Source organism: Lactuca virosa, chromosome 2 (assembly GCF_052849685.1).
Source record: "Lactuca virosa cultivar CGN04683 chromosome 2, Lactuca_virosa_CGN04683_v6, whole genome shotgun sequence".
NCBI classification, from domain to species: Eukaryota; Viridiplantae; Streptophyta; class Magnoliopsida; order Asterales; family Asteraceae; genus Lactuca; species Lactuca virosa.
The window spans coordinates 62,219,508-62,227,200 of NC_136427.1; positions in this window are offsets into that span (position 1 = coordinate 62,219,508).

Genomic DNA, 7,693 nt, shown 5'->3' on the forward strand with positions numbered 1-7,693 from the left:
TCCCAAATCTCTCCAAGTATGTGAAATCTCTCCTAAATCTCTCCAAGTGTGTGAATCTCTCCCAAATCTCTCCAAGTATGTGAAATCTCTCCCAAATCTCTCCAAGTATGTGAAATCTCTCCCAATTCTCTCCAAGTATGTGAAATCTCTCCCAAATCTCTCCAAGTATGTGAAATCTCTCCAAGTATGTGAAATCTCTCCAAGTATGTGAAATCTCCAAGTATGTGAAATCTCTCCAAGTATGTGAAATCTCTCCCAAATCTCTCCAAGTATGTGAAATCTCTCCCAAATCTCTCTCAAGATCTCTCTCAATTTTTTTTAGTCATCCCGACCCTTAACTTGGCCAAAAACCGCTTGAAACGGAGAGTTATATCGAAAAACAGCTAATTAGGGCCGAAACCCTTCTTAGGAACCGAACCTCTTAGGAGCCGAACCCTGCTATTAGAGCCGAACCTCTTAGGAACCGAGCTTGTCAGAAGCGAACCACCACCTCGGACTGAACAGCAGACCGAACTGAAGCTCCCTACAACCGAAATAGACCGAGGGCTCGGTCTATTTCGCTTCCCTCTTTATTTCGGACCGAGACCCTCGGACCTTCGGTCTCTTCTTCCCCCTTCGGCTCCTTCTTTCCCTTCTCTCGGTTCTCACTCTCTTAGAGCCGAACCTCGCAGGTTCGGTCCATATTGCCCGGTTTTCGACTACTTTCGCTTCCTACGCCCGTTTTTGACCTTTTTGACGGGATTTTTTCACCAAATTCATATTTTTACCATTTTTAACCCCCAGAACTCATATTTTATTTATTTTTCAAGGACTATTAATTAAAATCATTATTTTATATTGAGGGGAGTATTCTACCCCACAAGTGGGTCAAGTGTGCCCACTTGCCTCCATGTGTCATTCTCTCATTAGCCACCTTATCCACATCACACAAACCAAGTTACACATCACTTCAAACTCACAACTTGCTCCAGCAACTTCTATATAAAGAAATCCCTGGAGGATTTCTTTGTTCACTTTGATCAAATCCTTCACTTACACACTTCTCATACCACTTCAAGAAAGCTTCTTTTCTCTCTACTTCCCACCACCTTGTGCAGTGTTCTTGAGTTGCTACTGCACTTTTTGGTAAGTATTTCATCTAAGCTCAAGTGTTATTCCATAATTTCATAACACTCTTGGATCATCGACTCATATCTTAACACCAAAAATCATTCTTAGGGTCATCCGAGCTTCCGTGTGTTCATCAAGTGTTCTTGACTTGATACTCCTCGACTTCAACCTTCCACTCCTTTAGAAATCACTGAAGGTGAGTTCATACCCCTACATTTTCGACTTTTCTTCAGTTTTCAGGGGGGGGGGGGGGGGATACAAGTTAAAACACCAAAACATATTCAAAACTTAACTTGATAGCTTCCTACAGAAAAGTTGTGACCTGTTCACGAACTGTTTTACCCAACTTAAGCTTAATATTTTTCAAAACTGTTTAATATGCAAGTAGTTCAGGTTTATACCTTTAAAATGACTACTTGCACATCCCCATACGAATTTTCTACAATTTATGGTGATTTTTGCAAAACTGCCTATCACTGCAGCAACAAAATCGGACCAGTTTTGAAGATGAACATTTTCACACTAGTTTGAGATCACCAAAAATTATAAGAAAATTTATGGATAAAGTAGACTCTTTTTCCAAATACTCAGAGTTTACGGATTCAGTTTTAGACTTACGATGATTTTTCTATAAATATTCTAAAACAGTGACAGTTAAGGGTAAAACTTTTAAATACATATTTAAGAGTTATTCACACCTTGTAACATGTTGAGCAAGGTGTGTAAGATTTACACTTGGTATTTCAATGTAATTTTATTGAAGTACATAGACATGCATAATAAGGTTTCATTCCAGCATACAACACTTTTGATAAACTATAATAGGTATAGTTTTGAACACTTCATTTAACAAAGAAAACAATAAGTCTATTGATTTACAAAACGAGTATTTCAGTACACGCTATGTGAACATGTTAATGAATATTTGTGAGACATTCTCCTTCGGGGTACTCTAAGTGCCACAGAAAAGTCCTTTAGTTATAATCAGAATCTCCTGGAGGGAGAACGTGATAGTTGTGTATAGATCTATACTGGGTCCGACAAACCCGCACCTAAGCTGCTTGCAACAGCTAGACCGACAGGTCTGGGGTGACAAGTGTCATAACATTCTGACGCCTGAAGAACGTCGCATACAAGGCCTTCTAGTCTTTAGTATGGTTATAACATCTCACATAGAATATTAACAAAACATACGGTTCACGGGAATTTTAAGGCTTTATACAAAGGAGTTTTATTTAAATATAAAACACACACATAAGTATGACGATTTACTTACGCATACTAAGTCTTGACCCGGTTAAGACTACAACAAACCTTTTTGAAAATATTGGATTTTATGGAAACAAACTTGCAACATACTTCAAGGAAACAACATTCATTTTTCATAAAATGCTTATCGACTCACCAGCTTTATGCTGATACTCTCTTTTCAAAACAACTTGTATTCTCAGGTAATCAGTAATACAGGTAACCGCAAGATTTCTGAAGTCAAGACGGTAAGGCGTAGATTCTTTTGCTACATTTTATCATCATATGTAATTTAATTGGAAACATGTATTTTTGGAAACATGTATTTTGGAAACAATGTAACCTTTTAAATTATATCTATGATGGTTGTGTTTTACTTTCTTCACTATGGTTATGATATTGAGCATGACGTCCTCCGCCCCCGAACGTATCCGCCGTTCTGGTTTGGGGGTGTGACAGAATCTGAAGGTGAAGTCATGATTGTTAACTTTATATTAGTAGGAATGACAAGAACCCATCTGGGTTTAGAAAGTTTCAATCTAAGACTGACTCATCAGCATCCAAAGGTTTTGACGCTGAAAGTGTTGCATTAAGGTGTCTAAGCCAGTAACGAAATTGGTATATTCTTGTAATTAGAAGCAAAGTCCTTTTGGGTTGCCCTCGTAACTAGAACTTGGTTAGAATGACATTTCTAGAGAGGGGATAATTTATTATTTCTTATATGATTGATAAAGAAATTGGAAATTATGAGGAAATGATTTGTGAATATATTATGTGATTAAGATATTAATTCGAAATAGATAATTAGTATGTTAATTTATTATGTGATTAGTAAATTAATATGAGATCAGTTGTTAAATAATTGATTTGTTAATTGATATGATTAATAAATTAATATGAAATCAATTAGAACTGATTAATTATTAATCATAATTAATCTGGAATTAATTTGGGATTAATTGGAATTAATTAAAGGTGCAATGGGTGAATTGTAATTGTTTAATCGTTGAACAAAAGAGGCAATTCTAGAACCATCCATGGGAGGACGGTTTTGGGAGCCTCCGTGGGGTTTCCAGAAGCTTCTTGGATCCATATAAGGAAAGGATTTGGATTGGGATTAAATACATTCAAATCTTGCTTTGTCCCTAAGTTACCTAAACTATAAATAGGACCCCTTGGGCTAGGATTTCATGGTTATTATTTCTTAGAAGTATATGAACGAAATTTCCTTCTCTTATTCTCTCATTAACTTCCTTCTAGTTCTAGGGTTTAAGTGTGATCCATTAGAGGCATCATCCTTTTGGTGCTAGCCTTCCCAGCTTTTCAAAGGAAGGATTGAAGTGATTTGTTTACTACAACAAATCGAAGGTATGTAACCCTAATTCTTATATTATATTTTGATTATATTAGGTTTAATCTAGTTTTTTTGTTCATAGTATGTTGCATTCAAAGTGTAGAACATAGATCCTTTAGGTTGCATGTACCCTTAAGTGTTAAGTGAAATTCCACAAGCACATTAGTTTTGTAACCTATAAAACCCATCAGAAAGGAAGACTGATGTTGAGAAGAAAGGTTTCAAGTGTTTTAATTGTGGAGGTGTTGATCATTTTTACAAAGATTACAAATCAAAGAAATTTGTCACTAATGAAGATTATGAAGAAAAATACAAGAAGTTGTTGGCTTCTCTAAAAAAGCAGAACATCGATTTCTGATTGATGAAGGTAAAAATTAGGTATCTGAAGAAGAATCTTTTGATGAAGATAAATGTAAGATAAGTGTTTGATGGCTTGTAGTGAAGATTCAGTTGTTGATAAGGAAAGCAGCTCTAGCTCCTTTAAAGATGATCTTGCAAAAGTTGCGAAGGACTCAAAACATCTTGACTGAGATTCATCGCTTTGTATCAGGTAAACAAGTTCATTACTTATTCTGATAACGAAAAGAACATGATGTTTGATTACTTGTGTCATCATCTCTCCAAGTTTAATCAAGAAAAACACTTACTGAGGGTTGAAATTGACACACTTGTGAACAACTTGTCTTACATTAAAAAAACTCTTGCTTTAACCAACACTAAGGTCGCTAACTTATCTCTTACAAACACTGATCTTCACTCAAAAAAGGATCGAGTTGAAGCACATTCTACTAAGCTCCAAAGTATAACAAATAATTAGGATCATTCTCATCAAAGCTTAAAAAAATAATAGATGCTTAGATTCATGATCAGTGTGAGAAAATCCTTGATGGAGATATTTATGAAGCTTGTAGTATTTTTAAACATATTGAGACTGAATCAAACTTCTCTTCTCCCAATGATCTCAAGGAAGATTTTAAAACTAGGTTCATTAGCCACTCTTTCATAAATCAGTCTCTCATTGATAAACACTGTACTACGACCCATGCAGGTATCATTGTCTGCACTACTCGTCTAATTGAATTGGATCCTACAATTTATAATTACATCTTGGAAATTCCCTCTCCTACCACAGAAATGTATCATAAGTTTCCCATATCAATTAGAGAGTATCACTCCTCACATGAGATACTCAGTGAGTCACCAGAATGTATTGTTAGTAGTGATGATACTGAGTCTTTCTACTCCCTTGACACTGATGAATCATTGTGCATATTAGTGTTACAAGACTCCTCCTTACCCTATCACCTGACAAGTCTTTTATCTTAAGAACCCATTCTAAAATCCATGACTTTCACAAAAAGGTCTTGTCTCACAGGAAACCCAATTGTTGAAAAATAGAAATAAAAAACATATGTGATAACCGTCACTTTCTGGTCAAGTCAAAGTCAAAGAAAGTCAACAAGTCAAACCGGTCAACTCAATTAACCTTTCGTACGTTAGGATTTACATTATGCTTACTTTGTACAACTCGTTATCTTAATATAAAGTATCACTTAGAGTTTTACAATATTCAGAAAATCTAAAATTTTAAAAGAAGTAAGTATGTGAAATCTCTCCCAAATCTCTCCAAGTATGTGAAATCTCTCCCAAATCTCTCCAAGTATGTGAAATCTCTCCCAAATCTCTCCAAGTATGTGAAATCTCTCCCAAATCTCTCCAAGTATGCGAAATCTCTCCCAAATCTCTCCAAGTACCTTCTTAGTCCATAATGCCTTATGAGGAACCTTGAACCTCTTGATAAGGAACCCTGAACCTCTTGATAAGAAACCAAGAAGGTTCTCACTTCGGATTTTAGCATGCTCCGGACAATCTCGCTTCAGATCTTCCTTAGTCCGGACTTCCCTCCTGATTCCGGACGGACGCTCCTGACTCCGGACACTCCTGATTCCGGACGGACGCTCCTGACTCCGGACACTCCTGACACTCCTGACTCCGGACGGACGCTCCTGACTCTGGACACTCCTAACACTCCTGACTCCGGACGGACGCTCCTGACTCCGGACACTCCTGACACTCCTGACTCCGGACGGACGCTCCTGACTCCTGACACTCCTGACTCCGGACGGACGCTCCTGACTCCGGACACTCCTGATTCCGGACGGACGCTCCTGACTCCGGACACTCCTGACACTCCTGATTCCGGACGGACGCTCCTGACTCCGGACACTCCTGATTCCAGACGGACGCTCCTGACTTCCGAACACTCCTGACTCCGGACGGACGCTCCTGACTCCGGACACTCCTGACACTCCTGACTTATGCCAACCTTGAAGAGTTAGAACACATTTTTTTTATGAAAAATATCTAAGACTCATTATTTTATTCATAAAGTAATCACCCACTTTGTGTCCCTATTCACACCTTACCTAGTCAAATCATTGTCCTTTTTCAACTCATCCCAACACTCCATCAGAATTTACTTAACCAAATCCACCCAAGAGATCTTATTCCTCACCTCCAAGGTCTCAGTTGCCTCCACCAAAACCACACTGCTCTCTCTCCCTCTTTCACAGTCACGATTTTCTTGGAAAGAAGTGCTCTTGAGTTTTCCTCCAATCTTGGTAATTTCCTTCATTCAGCTTCTAAATACTCTATATTTGTTCATATAAATCATGGATCATTTACACAAATATCGTCACATTTGTTCTTAGGATCATCAAACCTTCAAGCATCCTCCAAGTGTTCTTGACTTGAAACTCCCCTTTCCTCAACCTTCCACCTCATAGAATCACTCAAGGTGAGTTCATACCCCTACATTTTCATGTTTTCTTCAAGTTTTATGGGGGGGGGGGGGGATACAAGTTAACACACCTTAATATAACTCAAACTCATACTTCAGCTTTTCACAGAGAAGTTGAGTCCTACTCACGGACTGTTTTGACCATCTTAAGCTAAATATATTTCAAAACTGTTTCATATGAAAGTACTTCAGGTTTATGCCTTTCTAATGACTACTTGCACATCTCCATAAGATTTTTCTACAATTTATGGTGATTTTTATAAAACTGTCTATCATTTCCGAAAAGAATTCGGACCAGTCTGTGAATATAAACCTTTTCACATAAGTTAGACACTTCTACAAATCAAACTAAAAATTATGAATAAACTAGACACATTTTCTAAACTCTCAAAGTTTACGGATTCATTTTTCGACTTTGTATGATTTTTCTACGATTTTTCTAAAACAGTGCAGAAAGGTTAAAAACTAGTTGACAACTAACAATTTTCATAACACTTTGTAACATGTTGAGCAAAGTGTTTGTCTTTGATGAATTTATAATTTACATATGTTTTCTGTTAAGTTATAGTTAAATAACAGAAATTTACTTCCTGAATTGTAAGAGTCCTTTCACATTACAAACATACAAGATGAAACATAAGAAGCATAGTTATGCATTACTAAACATACTACATGTAAACTCGTTAACGTAAGTTGTGAGACAATTCTTCAATTGTACTCTTAGAGTACGGGTTAAAATTCCTGCAAGTTATGACCAGAATCTCTTGTAGGGAGAGCGTGATAATTGTGTATAGATCTATATTCGGATTGACACCCCACACCTTGCTGCTAGCTACAGCTGGACCTACAGGTCTACGGGTGACAAAAGTCATAGGATCTTGACGTCTGAAAAGCGTTGTAGCAGGTTCTTTCTAGTTATAGTATGGTTATGACGACTAACATAGTGAGTTAACAACATTTCAAGTTTACGGGAAAATACTACCTTACAAAAGGGATTTTATATATCTAAAACTGCATACTCTCAGTCTTGGGATTTAAGACTACGCGACTTTGTATAAGGAAAATATTGGATTTTTCTTGAGTACTCATTTACATTTACAAACAAAGGTTTTTTTTTTCAACATTGCATCCAAAAGCTTATGAACTCACCAACTTAATTGTTGACACTCTTTCAAAACTAC